Here is a 15,727-nt window from a genome sequence, read left to right on the forward strand (position 1 = left end):
CTTAACAGTGATAATTGAATGTCTGCAATAGGTCAAGCAATGTTCTAGGAATAAAAAACTGAATTAAATTGATTCCTGCTCTCAAGGACTTGACTAACCTAATTGGAAACATGGACCTAGACAGTAAGAACTAAAATGCAACGTGGTAGATGCAAATAAACTGCAAAATGTTATTCAAGTTCTGATCTAGTCAAATCTTAATATGTCAAGAGCTTTCAGTTGCCATTTTCCTTGTCATGAGAACATCTTTCTAACATGCTCAAGGTTGATTTCTAATGGTAAGAGAATGAGGTTGGAATGAGATAGGAGCTGACTTCCAGTCAACACTGTGGGCTCCACATATCACTTTACTTTAGTCCATTATCAGTGCTATTATCTAGTTCAGAACATGATATGCTGAAAACACGCTAGTTTCTGTTCTTGCATCTTAAAGTAGAAAGATCAGATGCTATTTCCATTAGTTGTCCATCTAAGGATACCATATAGGCTATTCCCTTGATAGATTTAGTTTCACCACCTTACACTGAATTTTTCTTAAGAAGGAAGCAACTAAAATAAACAAGAAGTTGAATCCTGGGATTCTGAGGGAAATGACATTTGCAAGCAATTTGTGGCAGGTGAGAGACATTTGCAGGCAATTTGTGGCAGGTCCATAAAGTATTTCCTCCTAGGATGTTCTTGTGATTTCTGCTGTAATATATCTCCCACCCCAAAAATGCATGCATGTGCCTAAACACACACACACACACTGCCACCACCTTCTCCACTTCCCTAAACCCAATGAATGACTAACTTGCACAAAATTCATCCACAGATTTTAAATATGAATACAAAGAAGGGATTCTAGTGATTGGTACTTTTCCTGACCTTTAGATAACAGTTAACTAAACCATTTTAGGCTGATGTTGACATAGCCTATTAAATATCTCTACAGCAGAAATTCTACCATCTGTCCCATTGTTCAGAAGTCCTGAAGTCTATGATTTAATGTAAAAAGTACACCAGAAATCTGAAGAATTTATACAATTTGTATCTATAACACAGTAGACTGAACTAGTTGAATGTGTCAGAATGCAATATGTGTACATATAAAATTTTTGGTGAAGCATGCCATAAAATTATAATTTGTTCATTAATTTTGCCAGTTCACAAACATTTCTCAGGTAAGGGTAATATGTCAGGCTATATGCTTGTGATTGTGGATACATGGATAAGAAAAAGACAATCCTCATCTTAAAGGAACAAACTCGTGAAGATAGACCTGTAAATAAAGAATTACCACACACAGTAATAAACATAGGGAAAAAAGAAAAATTAATCATCACGATAGAATGAAGAAGTTTTAGGGAAGACTCCCAAAGAAGCAGGTTTTTGAACTGTGCCTTAAATATTTGCTGCTCACAAAGTGTGGTTTTCAAACTAGGGGTATTCACATTTTCTGGAAGCCTGTTAGAACTTCAGAATCTCAGATGCCATTCAAGACATACCAAATCAGGATCTCTATTTTAATAAGATCTCTGGTGATTTGTATGATGTTAAATTATAAGAAGGTTTGCTTTAAAGGATGGTGAAGAATTCCCAAGTAGGTTTGAAGGAAAGGAAAAATATTCTCCAGAAGTGGGAACGATACTTGTAAAGGGACTATCTTGGACAAGATTCACTTCAGAAGCACACTCTGAGGCAAAGAGTTGAGTACAGCAGTTTACTTGGGAGGAAGCAGTAGTAGGGGAGTGGGAAGTGAGATAAGGAAGGGAAGAATGACTGTAAAGAGTGTCTTTTCTGGCAGATTACTTTTGTGAGCAACTGGGTCTCTCAGTTCTTTGGGAGCACCCTGGGAAAAAGTGTGGCTATTCCTTGGGGTTGCTCACCAGTTCCAGTCATTCTTTGGTTGAGAGCTGCTTCCTATGGATGTTAATTCTTCTCCATTTTAGATTTTCCACAGGTGTGGGCCTCATTGGCTCTGGTTACTTGAGAAAGCCCTCAGCAAAGAGTTGCAAGTGAAAGTCAGTGGTTGGAGGTTCACAGAAACGGTGAGTGCTGAAAGGATATGGGTGGGTATCAACGATGGCTGCTGTAGAAATCAAGGCATGAAATAGCACTACAAGGTATACTCAAGGAATTGCTGGTTGTCCAGCATTCTGGGAGTATAGGGAATGAGTGTGGAAGTATCAGGATCTAAGGCTGTCTAGATACATAACAGCCAAATCATAAAGGGCCGTGTGAGGAAGACATGCTAAGGAAGTTGGAACTTATTTGCGGGCCAATAAACACTTAAAAAATAGAGTGTCATAGTAGAAATTTCATCTTTGGAAAGATTATTTTCCAGTCTAGAGGGTGGGACTTCAGTGAGACTGAAGACAGAGAGGCCAGTTAAGAACTCTATAATCTTGGATACAGTTTTTGTAGTTAGGATATCACCATTAGCTGACTGGATTAATTAATATCTCTATTGAGCTTCTGCTATCTTTACAGCATTTTGCAGCTAGCTATGTGAGATATCAGGTATTCTTTTCTTTAATTAATGAAAATAATATGTTTAAACTGAAGTCTATTCAATATATTAGTGCTATTGCTATATGTTAGTAAGTGTTGGTGTGTTTACATTTTACATGATGTGTATATTTCACAGGTCTTGAGTACTCTAGCTGATACCTAGTATAATTCTCTGAAAAAATGACCCATAGTATTTTTCTTTTTCCTGAGAGCACAGAATGCAATTTAAGCTAGTAATTGTCTTTTATACCAAAAAATTTCCTTTATACAAATTTTTTTAATACCAAAATTTCCCATTCATTGGGAACTATATGTAAGTACCCAATGAATGAATATATTAATTATTCACCTTGCTCATGGACACTAGTCACATTTTATTATGATCATTGCCACATCTCATAGAATAGGAATTTCTTGGTTATTGCTATATTCACCCATATAAAAGTGTTGCCTTCCATTTCTCTTAGCTAAGATGCATAGAAAACTTTTGACTAAGCCAGAGAAATAATGGCTCATGTACTAATCCTTGTGAAATTAAACAAAAAATCTGTGAAATTAAAAAAATTGTGAAATAAAAAAAGGAAATTCCTGCCATGTCACTTACTATCCCTAATCTTAATTTCAGTGTTGTATAGATGTGTGCATCTAAAATATCATGTTTTTCAGACTTCATTTCAATCCTTGAACTCTATTGAAAAGCTTCATTATATATTCTTCATTACTGATCTTGTTATAAAGATTTGATGCTGCTTAAAATAACCATTTGCTTTATTAAGCCAAGCTTTGTTTACTTCTGTATCTATTGAGATTAACCCCCCCTCACCATCCTTATACATGCACGCTTTGATTATTCTCGGTATTGATATTTTGGTCTTCCAAGAGCTGTAAGTTCTCAATTCACAAAAGGAAGGAGGTTCTAAGATTCATCTGATGTGATAACTAGATTTGTATATGGTATTAAAGTATTAAAGGAGAGAATGTCTTCGCCTGTAGCTTATTTATTTGAATGCAGAAAAAATTTACTGGGGAGATTCAAAATGATAAATTTGTCTATATGGAATTCAATAAGCAAGATGCTGAAATACAGTCTAAATCTTCCATCATCACTAAAGCTGTTTGATAAGAAATTTATTTCCTCTTGTCTGCTTTAGCTTAATCTAAGTTAAGTACTAATGAATCAGGACCCATTCTGTATTCATTTGTCCTCACATTTTACTTGCTGTGGCAAGGATTCAGAAGTGATTGATTAGTATCAAATAAGTTTTGCTGTCTATTGGAAGTCTTGACACAGTAACACATGCTTTTTTTGTTTTAAATTCATATACGGCAACTTTCTCTATGGTAGGTACCGTAGAAGACTAGAAGTTTCTATTATAACACATTCATCTTTGAAAAGTGAAGGTGGCTGGCTGCAGTGTCTCATGCCTGTAATCCCAGCACTTTGGGAGGCTGAGGCAAGTGGATCACCTGAGGTCAGGAGTTCGAGACCAGCCTGGCCAACATGGTGAAATCCCGTTTCTACAAAAAAAAAAAAAAAAAAATTAGCCGTGTGTGGTGGTGGGTCCTGTAATTCCAGCTACTTGGGAGGCTGAGGCAGGAGATTACTTGCACCCAGGAGGCGGAGGTTGCAGTGAGTCAAGATCATACCACTGCATTCTCGCCTGGACAACAGAAAGAGATTCCATCTCAAAAAAAAAAAAAAAAAAAAAGTGTGACGCTATCTGAAGATTGACTCAATTGACCTGATGCAATGAGGAAGTCCACTAGAAGATTTAAGCAATAGGCCAAGTTTTCAATGGAATCTTAAAATAATTAAGTGATCTTAAAATGCTTGACTCAATTTCTGAGTGGTTGCTTGTGTATCCTCATCAAATGAGGTAGTTAAGAGACCTGAGGAAGAGAAGAGTTTTGGATCTGAGTTGCTGTCTGTTAAGTAAAAATTGATTTGTTGTATAATCTGAGCAAGCTGTTTACCACCTGAAGAGTCTGCATTAAGAAAAAAATGTGCGATAGTGGACAACAATGCTCTTTTTATGAGGGTTACACAGTGTAAAAGTGACCGTCATGTTTCAAAGCTTCATAAATTGGGAAAATAGATAAATAGCTGTGGATAGTTTTGCCTTTTTGTAAACAGATACTGATAAAAAGACCTACAATAAAGGCTCTCTCTTTTAATAATTTCTGAATATCTTATAATTTTCCACCGCCTTTCACTCAAACTCCCCATTACTCCAGTTATGCAGCATTAATGCTGGGGGCTTTATGGGCTGCCATTACTGCTGTACATGCTTTTCCATTTAATTTTAAAGTTCCATTGCTCTAGGACATTAGGATTGTTTTCACATTTCTCAAGGTCAAGGTCAGTGAGTCAAATACACTGGAGCATAAAACATTTATTTTTCATCCTTTTAAAAGTCTCACATTTATTTTGAAAAGACCAGAAAACCCACCCAACTTTACCTCTCCTTAATGTTGATTCAATCTGAGCTTTTAATTTTTTACTTTTTGCAGCATGATTTGTAACTTAGATGGCTAGCCTTAAATTGACCAAAAAAAAAAAAAAAAAAAAAAGAAAGTGTTTCTTTTTTTGCTCTTGCTGAAGTAAGCCCTTCTGGACATCTGTAGGTCAGCTCTTGTTGGTGAACTGATGACAGTGGAGGCACCTGCACTTTGGAAATAAACATTATATCAAAAGAAGTCAAGCAGCAAAGGTTAAACCAGAACATGAACCCTGTTGCTCATATGAGCCCCAGGCAGGCATTCTATAGAATCTGAGAAGCTAGTCCCTAGGGAGAGGGAGAACTTTGTGTTCTTGCCCAGTCACTCTCCACAGCTGCTCAGGACAATGCAGACATGCCCTAGTGAAAGTCAGCTTTACCCAGGCAAAGCGAGATAGGAAGACATTTTAGGGTGAAACTAGAAAAATGATACCTGAAGATAATTGCAAAAATAAAGTGATTTTAAAATTTTCTTTGGGGCGTGGTCATCTGCATGGGATATCTAGAACTGTGGCGGCCATCTGGAGACCTTGAAGGAAGTCAGTCTAAAAGCAGACACTTTGCTGTGTCTTAAATCTCACTATTGGCAAAATGGAAAGAAGAAAAGCATCTATGTTCTCATTACTTTCACTGGTTTACTGAATTAACCATCATAATAAGAAAAGACAGAGTTTCAGGAATAAGTATTTTTGTATGTTAAAAAAGTGATTTTTAGATGTTAGCAACTATAAACTAAAGATGGTCCTTTGAGTTAGAGATAAAATAGAGCTTTTTGGTGACCTCCTTTGTAGTTGAATAACCACTACCTACACAGGATCTTCATTGAGGCGATTGGTTTTAAATATCACTTTTGAAAGCACCATTTTTCCTGTTAATTTACAATCATTAGAAAGATAGTGATAGGTAATTAAAAGACTATAACAGGAATGTATTCACAGAATAAATATGAAATATCTTTGATACTGTGGTGCTAAAGGATAGATGAGAAATTCTTCAGTCAGTTTCAGGTTTTCTCCCATTCGAATCATGGGGTTAGTGTTTAATTAGTAAAGGAGTGGGACAATGTAACAGACGAGGTATCTAAAGACTCATTCTTTCCTTCACTTAGGAGAATTACTACCAGTCAATTATCCCTTTACAACATGCTATTTATCTCATCTTCATGTACACATTTTAGAAATAAGCAAGGATGCTATGATTCATGTCTGCGATTTTGGTCTCCTGGTTTTAAAATTGCCCGTAAGTGTAGATGCTGTTATGATGTCACACTCACAAGAAACCTGAGTTTACCATCAAGACACATTGTGAAACCTTGACATTGTTATTCCAGCATTATCCAAAGTTATTATTTTTGTGATGCAGGATGAAGCTGAATTGAACTAAAGAACTAGACATACTGTGCAAGCCTGATGACATTTTCTTGAAAGCTGACCCAGACTGCTACAAGTTCTTTAACTTTTGTAATTTAAAATTAATTTGAATGAAAAAATATTAGGAGCACTTGTTTCTGGCTATTTTGAACAAAGTCATTTCTTTTTGGAACATTAATGGCTCCAAGGTAGAAGGAGAAAAATGAGGGACTTGCTTATGAGCTTATGGAAGAAACATTATGTTTTCAAAATGAGAACCCAAGGTAATTACCTCACTTGAGGGAAAAAGGGATTATGGCACTTTGGCACATTCCACAAACCAATGAAATATTAGCAAAATAAGTAGCCTTAGAAATGACATTTCTTTATGTGGAATACATAAGCTCAGATTTTAGAGATAAATCTTATCTCAACACTTCTGTCTCTGCCTCCCTACTCCACTCCTATAAGTTTCTCACCTATAAACAAGAAAATATTCTTCAGAGTATTAGCTTAGCATTAGCATAGGTCACGGAACATCCAGCGAGCCCAGTAATAGAGTGCGATACTGTGTGTGCTGATACTTCCAGGAAGTGCAGTGGTGCTACCTGGGGAAATAGACCCAGCTGCATGGGCTGACCTTGGGTGAGTTGTATAGTCATGCTTTCTTGGTTTCCTCAGCTGCAAAGGGGTAAGTAGATGGTGATGCTATCTACCTTGCTGGTGTTCCACAAATATTACTGAAGTGGTAGTTGATTAACACTTTGAATGAATGTGCTATTTTAAAACTGCCCTTATTGCTGTTTCTTCAGGGCATAGAAATCTTCTCACAGCCAGGCGCTAGTCTACCTGTACACCATGTCCATGAAGCTTGGAAAGGAGAAGAATGTGAATCTTAGACAAGAGCATGAGTTCATTTATTTAGATCATGACAAGGCAAGGCACTTATTTGTGAGTGGAGAAAGACCATTTTGCATCTGGCAGTGGCCACCCCCAAATAAAAATAAGTAAAATTAAGTTATATTTCCATCTTACTGAAATTAGAAATTTAAAAACTGTTCAGAAAAGAGCAAATATGCATATATATTGAGGGGAATTAATAATTGTTTACTCTCAACATGTACTAATCATTACACTGGAAGAATGCATAAGTTATTTTCATATGGTCTGCTTATAGCAAACTCACTCTCATAGCTATCAGATACTCAAGAGTTTTCATTAAAAACCAGTACTCAAATCAATAGTCTTCCAGTTTGAATGGGAATAGGAGAAAAGGTTAGACATGGCTGTAATTTCAGCTTTGGTTGCTGTCCAAGACGCTGATGTGTTGTTACCTAGCAGTAGGCATTGGGGTCACAGAAGGTCTATGTGTCAATTCTATGACCAATCTGCCTGAAGTTCTGGCAACAGTGAAAATAGTAACTTTCTTAGAATCCCATGGCTCACAACACTTCTGCTTATAGAAATAAAATATGTCTTTTGAAGAATATGCAGTAAAACTGGAAAAATAGGTCAAGACATTTTAAAGTGCATTTAGATGACAAGAAATGATCAGTCATAGTCACAAAATCTAACCCCTATGTGCCATTAATTAGTGCACTTTCAGCTTTGAATGCCATTGGTTGTACATAATCCAGGCATCTTAAACCTATAAAAGAAAGGGATAGATTTTAGGGCCACCTCACTATGGTGGTTTTAAATAGAGTAATAACCTAAATTCTATCATTATTAAGTCTCAAAGACAGTGATGCCTAATTGTATAATTATTTGTCTATTTATAGATTCTCAATGAGCAGTGTGTCTTAGTTTATTGCTGTACTTGTTTGGATGTTAATTAACTGTCAGAGCAATTAAATAACAATTCTTATCATTTGAGGGGCTTAAGGAGAGTCTGCTGGGTCAGTTTAAGATTTAAATGTAGACCAAATTGCCCAAGATAACATTTTTTTCCCTTTCCCTTTAGAAGCATTTTAATATGCATTGTTCCTTAGAATCCTCCACAGACAGCATACTCTCCAGTTTTGGAAATTCTGTTTGGAATTCAAAAATGCTCCCTTTAAGGAAAGTCTTATAATGATTTTTTTATAACCAAGCCAGAGATAAAGAAGCAGTGGGTTCAGCAATTTATATCACACCCTTTGCACACATCTTTCCCACCTTAGCTTACACATACATATGTAAATAATGTGAGTCGAGAAACAGAAAAATGTGCACATCTTCTACTGAATTCCCCAAATGGGCAACTCAGGCCATTTTTGGCTCTTCAGTTACCTAGCAAATATGCTTTCTGCTAGAAAGAGTGGAAAGGCAGAAGCTCCTGAAATTGCTCAGCTCTCTGGGTAAACTCCAGTTATTGGACTGGGAATTTCAATCTGGATTCTCTAAAATCTCTCTTTGTGAGTATCGAGGTCGCTCGCTGGTTTAGAAAACTGTCAGTGCTCACAAGAAACTCTTCACAACTATTAACGGATGACTCAGTTTGCCTCTGTATGTTCTCCCAATAGCAGAATTGTTGGCTGGCACCTGCTCAGCTTTTTAAGCAATCCCAGAAAAATGGATGTTAAAACTTTCTGGTGATTCAGCAGAGGGTGGAAATGTTACTGCTGTGTTAGAAGGATTTGTTTCTACAGGCAAAGAGCTTTTATGTATTTGCCTGGGTTATTTAATAAATTTCGGTTTATAGAGGCCATTTATTTATGATTTTCTGTTTATAGCTGGACCACACTACTCTGTTATATAAATACTGAACCAATCCTGCATGCTACTATATTTTTGTTTTATACATCAAATTAGGGAAACTCTTCATACCACACCAAAAGACTCTTTTGAGGACTGGGCTTCACAAAAGTTGAGCTTTAACTGTATACTTGAAGAAACAACTGTCTCCTTTCCACTGTTTTTTCAGAAGTCTGAATCAGCCCCGCCTCCAGGGTAAAATTACACTTAGCACCACCTCGTGCAGCTGGCAGGGCAACCCATCCAATTTACTCCATAGATATAATCCTGCATTTGAATAACTGTGGTAAACATAGTTTATTGCTACCATAAGGTACTGTCATTGCAACTGTAGGCAGTCATTAAGTCAATGATAATTTATGGTTCTATCACCACAAAAAGGTGTATCAAACTTTTTGAACTCTGCAATCAAAAAGAACTAAAAATGCCCATAAATCTGAATGTTATCATCCTAAAACCTTTGAGGATTGAGCTGATGTCATTTTCTTTCCCAGTTATGCTGCACCACATAATTATTATGTTAAAAAGAGAAAAGAAAATGTATTAAAAGCCTTGTAGACATAATTTGATGTGAGAAAACCTTAAAATACATGAGTTTCATAAAGTGGAGTCCATCAACCCATGATATAGTCTGTCAGCCTCTATAGGCCATGCGTCCTATAGATGTAATTGTCCTAATGAAACAAGCCCATTTAAAGCATATATATTCTGTACTAGATTCTGCACAGAACAAATTCTGTAAAAAAATTGAAATTTGATTTTATAAAGAGAAAGTCCTAAGTTAGGAGTCAAGAAGAATGGTCTCTTTCACATATTTGAAATAGCCATTCCACCTCTTGGACCTGGTCCTGAGCTGTGGACGGTACTATCACCAACGTGTCTTTCAGCTCTAAGACTGTTTTGGAAAAAACATCTTATAGATGCTCTAAAGCCATACATTGGAGAAGAGAATGTTTTACATTAAAGTACAAAAGTAGTTTTAAATTTTAGAGCAAGACAAATAAATGTATTAAACTAATCTCATGTTATTTGTGCCCACACTTAGATAACAGACAGTTCTACACTCATTTTAAATTGAAAATGTTTTCAGTACAAGAATTAGGCTTATCTTTGGAAAATAGTAATCAAAACTCCAAATGTTATTTAACAGGTAAACTCCTTTTGACAGGTGGGGTTTACTTTGGCCTGGAAGATTCCAGTACAAAAGTGGTGGGATGGAGTTAATTTCTTATTTGTTTTTCCTGCCTCATGGCTCCCTCTTGCTAACTAGTTTCTAAACACTTTGGAGTGGAGAAGTAGCAGGGAGAAGAGAGGAAGAAATAAGTGGGCAGGGTCTAGGTTTTACTGGATCAGAGTAATTTGACTTCTTGCCTTCTGGGGCTGGCAGAAGTTTATCGCTGGCCCTTTCTCTTGTGAAAAACATTTTTCAGAGGCTGAAAGAGTGTGCCTCCTGGGTCTCATTCTTTCTTCCCAGAAATCCTCTTGGCCCAGGTAGATGCATCCTGTTCTGGGTAGATTTGCAGTTTCTTCCACAGCCATTTATTCACAGCTTCTTGCTTCTGGGCCTCTTCTGCACCTGCAAGCTCTGCTCTTGGAAAGAGCCCAGAGTGATCTGGAATCTCCTCTACCGTGTGGCACCACTCTCTGTTGAGGGAAGCACTGATTCCCCACTATCCCCCAACAAATTATAGGAGTCCTTTCCTCTTCTCCTGACTCCCATCTAAGTATTATTTGGCTCTCACTGTCTAAATTTCCTGGATAGGTGTCAGATCCTGGTCTGTCCTGCCTTCCATGTTAGGCAGTCACATAGGTATTCCAAGTAACCCCATGGACTCCCCCTCACCAGATTTGGGGCATCCTCCACCTTTCTCATGAGTAAGAGGAGAGGGCTCAAAGTCGAGCTTTCTTCAGTGACATCTCAACAAATCCTCTTCACAGGATTCTCCCTCCTACACTTTTGAACACATTTAATATTTCAAAGTGCATAAAAAGGTTCAAGAGACAATGAAGAATGTCTCGGGAATTTCCTCGGAAAATTTGCATTTAGTGATTCCACAACTCATCACGAGCCCCTCATCTTTTATAAGTTAATGTTTAATTGAAATATCAATTTTAACACCTAGCAGCTTGGCTAGATGGTTAAGCATTTATAGAAAGGATATGCAATGAATACATAATTGTAGAAATACTCTTTAAAAAAATCCACAATTGAGTTTTTTTTAAGAAACCTAACTACTTTAATGAGATATAATTCATATACCACAAAATTCATCTTTCAAAATGTGTATGACTCACTGTTTTTTAGTGTATTCACAGAATGATGCAACCATCACCACTAATTTTAGAATAGTTTCATCACCCTCAAGAGACACCTTATGTCTCTTAACAGTCATCCCCATTCCCTGCCCACTACCTATACCTCTGGAAACCAGAGGTTTCTTCCTGAGATATCTATGAATTTGCCTATGCTGAACAGTTAATAAAAGTGAAGTGGCTGGGTGCAGTGGCTCACACTTCTAATCCTAGCACTTTGGGAGGCTGAAGCGGGAGGATTGCTTGAGCCCAAGAGTTCAGGGCAGCCTGGGCAGCATAGGGAGACCCCCATCTCTACAAAAAAGTAAAAACATTAGCCAGCATGGTGGCATGCAGCTGTGGTCACAGCTGTTTGGGAAGCTGAGGTGGAAGGATCACTTGAGTCCAGGAGGTTGAGGCTGCAGTGAGCTGTGATTGCGTCACCACACTCTAAGCCTGGGTGACAGAGTGAGACATTGTCTCTAAAAAGAAAAGAAAAGAAGTTGAAAAATTGAGTCATGCAACATATCACCTCTTGTATATGGCTTCTTTTACTCAGCAGAATGTTCCCAAGGTCCATCCATGTTGTAGTTTCCACTGTTACTTCATACCTTTTTATTGCCAAATAATTTTCCATTGTATGGATACACCACATTTTGTCGATACATTTATTATTTGATGGACATTTGGGTTGTTGTCACTTTTTGGCTATTATGAATAATGTGGCTACGAACATTTGTGTACAAATTTTTGAGTGGACATGCTTTCATTTCTCTTGGGCATAAACCTAGGACTGGATCATATACTAACTGCATATTTAAGATTTTGAGGAACTGTTTACCAAAGTGTTTACTAAAGTGTCTGCACTATTTTGCATTCCTACCAGCAATGTATGAGGGTTCCAATTTCTCCACATCCTCACCAACACTTGTTATTACCTTTTGTTTTTATTTTAATTATCCTAGTGTTGGTAAAATAGTTTTGATTTGCATTTCCCTAATGACTAATGATGTTGAACATATTTTCATTGGTTTTCTGGCCACTTGTGTATATATTTTGGAAAAATGTATATTCGTGTGCTTTTCTCATTTATTAATTACTTTTTAATTGTTAATTAAAAGTTCTTTATTTATGATGCAAGTCCCTTATCAGATAGATGATTGCAAAATTGTCTTCCCATTTGTGGCTTGTATGTTTACTTGGTGTCCTTTGAAGCATAAAAATGTTTAATTTTGTTGAAATATGATATATATCTTTTCTATTGTTGTTTGTACATTTACTGTTATCTAAGAAACCATTGCTTATCCCAATGTTATGAAAATTTATTCTATGTTCTTTCCTAAGAGTTCTAGAGTTTAGGTCTTACATTTATGCCGATGATCCATTTTGAATTAATTTCTGTATTAGTATGAGATAGGTGTCCAATTTCATTCTTTTGCATTTGGGTAACCAGTTATTCTGGCAACATGTGTTTGAAAGGAGATTCTTGGCCTGGCATGGTGGCTCACACTTGTAATCCCAGCACTTTGGGAGGCTGAGGCAGGCAGATCACTTGAGGTCAGGAGTTTAAGACCAGTCTGGCCAACATGGTGAAACCCCATCTCTACTAAAAATATAAAAATTAGCCTGGCATGGTGGTGAGCACTTGTAATCCCAGCTACTTGGGAGGCTGAGGCAGGAGAATTACTTGAACCCAGGAGGCAGAGGTTTCAGTGAGCCAAGATTAAGCCACTGCACCCTAGCCTGGGTGACAGAGCGAGACTCCATCTCAAAATAAATAAATAAGTAAATAAATGTTAAAAAAAATTTAAAAATAAAAGGAAATTCTCAAGACTTAATAGCAGCTTGGATGTTTTGGTGGCATCTATGTCCAGCTGTAAGTGATGATAAAACATTATATATGGAAAGTTCAGTTATAAAAATAATTAATTTATTTCTCCTTGAGGGAGTCCCTGACCCGGGACTCAACTATATGAAAATAAACCTACCTCTACAATTAGTTCATTTTTCTTTATTTTTATTTTTTGGCTGTTGTACACCCAAGATAGCTGCCTTTGGGTCAAAATGCATTACTGCAATTCTTAAGGATTCCAATATTCCTCTCTGTGTTGATGAAATAAGGCTAAGGATCAAAAATGACTGATGTTACCTGTAACAAATTATCAAAACAAAAAATGCATTGAGATTTTATATATATATAAAATGTTAAATGTGTGTGTGTATATATATATATATATATATATACACACACACACTACTCTCTGACTTTTATACAAGATTTCATGATGAGCAGCTAACAAAGAGACTGAATATCCTAACAAGGTAATTTTTAAATGATGTAACAGCAATAAAATGGAAAGATTTTTCTTTGTTATAAGAGTATAGTAAAACCTAAATGAACAGAGTGCTAGAAAATTTGCCTACTTCAGCAACCTATTATCAGAGTAATTTGTATCTTCATTCATCTGCAAACCTAAATAAAGAAACAAACGATATTATATGTCAATTCAGGGGAATATTCTCTACATGTTTGAATATTCTCTACATGTGACCAAGAATTGTGTTTCATTACAAATTTGTAGGGACTGCATTAGCTCCACTATGAAAAAATTGCCTATTACAATATTATATGTGCTAAATTTATAAACAATTACATGATTTATATCTTCAACTGTGTTTCTTTTTTTAATGTTACTTCCTTGACTTTTAATTAGAGTCCTGGGAGGTAAGAGAGAGAAGAAGCAGAATTGCTTGTCCCAGTTAGTTTTCTATTATCTGTCATCATTAGGAAATTAATACGACTTTGCCATCCTCTTTTCTATCTAGATATACGTGGGTATGTTAGAGTAGAAAATAACCACTTGAAACTTACAAAAGCAGGTGAGAAGGGGTTAGAATACTGTTTAAGATATTGGGGTTACTAAGATCTAATGAGAACAAAGGGTTAAGGTTGTAGGTACTTCAGGGGAGGTAAAAGTAAATAAATTGCTAGAAAAGGTCAATACAGCCTCAGATTACTGTTGCTGGGAACCAAGATGCTAAGACCCCTTGTGAATAGAGATATTAAAGAACAGGAAATCTTCCTGTATTCTCAGCACTCCAGGAATAAATCACTGTTCACAGTAAGCTAAGACTGAACTACATTAATCTGTTAATACTAAGATCAATTATTTCATTGCTCTTTAATATACTAATAATCAGAAATCAGGGAAATTCTAGGGCTAATGATTGGCAGGAGAGAGAAGAAGCAGAGGTGTGAGATTCACGTATCAAAAAATCAATCACAAAAACTTAAAAATGGATTCAAGTTTTCAATGTCAGACTAAAGACAAGTTTATCAACTCTTCCTCCCATGACCTAATTACAGAAACAGGAATGACATTAAAGAAGGCAACCAATTAAAAAATGACATAAAAGTGACATAGTTTCCAACAGGAATAATGAACTATAGAAGGGATCATCAGTGGACATAACATTTAACAAAATCTATGGAAGTCAGAAAGCTGAGGAAGGGATAGTGACTACTGAACCGAGTGAAGGAAGCCATAGCCTAGAATATCCTTGAAGGCCACTGTAGTCAAAGAGGCCTCTAATCTACTTCTAGGGTCCTATAGGTGCTGTAGATTTAAAGAAGAGATCCCCAGCATAATGACTGGCTTTATTCTCACTCAATTTAAAGCAAAGTTGCCAGCCAGCAAGCTCATCCCACATACAGCCCCTAGTCAGCCTTTCTATTGCCTTATTCTTATATATATAAACAAGCAACAAAGGATCATAGATATTTGAGGAAAGCCTGCAACACAAGAGAGACTGGATGAAAAAAAAATGCATTGGGAAAAACAGGAAAAATTTCAATAATGCAAAAGGAATTATATCCTTAAACTGGTGACCTCAGAGATTTTTATGAATATACTACATAGGCAAATGAAACAAGCATATTGTAAAAAATAAAACAATGAATTCCAATTCAAGATGGCAGATCACCACATGCATTGATCTCTTTTTCCTATTGGCTCCATGAAAACAATAGTAAAATAAAAAGGCATAAACCTACATAAGTAGAGTGAGAAACACTCTACATAAGTAGAGTGTGAGATCAGAGTAAGTTTCCTAAATCTAGAAAGAAACCCAGTGAACACTGGGAAGTAATGAAGCAGAGTGGCAGGCTTTCAAGCTAGAGAAACTTGACTTAATATTACTAATGGGACCCTAATAAGGCCTATGGAAACATGAATTTTAATATATTATTACAGAAGTCCAGGAGGAAGGCCATGAGAGCCATACAAAGGCCACAAGTCTATGAAAGGCCGTCCAATGTGTTGGTAGGTCCTTTAAAAGAAATTAATGGAGAGGTCCTTA

The 15,727-nt window shown here is 36.5% G+C and overlaps 1 long non-coding RNA gene across 2 annotated transcripts in view; it reads left to right on the forward strand.

Annotated features, from left to right (window-relative positions):
- Nucleotides 1-1,835: 1,835 nt before the first annotated feature.
- Nucleotides 1,836-15,727, forward strand: part of LOC117079379 — a 91,376-nt gene continuing 77,484 nt past the window's right edge. For both annotated transcript variants that reach the window (XR_004435406.1, XR_004435407.1), the window contains exon 1: nt 1,836-2,030. This is a non-coding gene — a long non-coding RNA (uncharacterized LOC117079379). The remainder of the gene's footprint in view (nt 2,031-15,727) is intronic.

The sequence above is a fragment of the Trachypithecus francoisi genome, unplaced genomic scaffold, assembly GCF_009764315.1.
Source record: "Trachypithecus francoisi isolate TF-2019V2 unplaced genomic scaffold, Tfra_2.0 Lachesis_group7, whole genome shotgun sequence".
In the NCBI taxonomy this organism is placed as follows: domain Eukaryota; kingdom Metazoa; phylum Chordata; class Mammalia; order Primates; family Cercopithecidae; genus Trachypithecus; species Trachypithecus francoisi.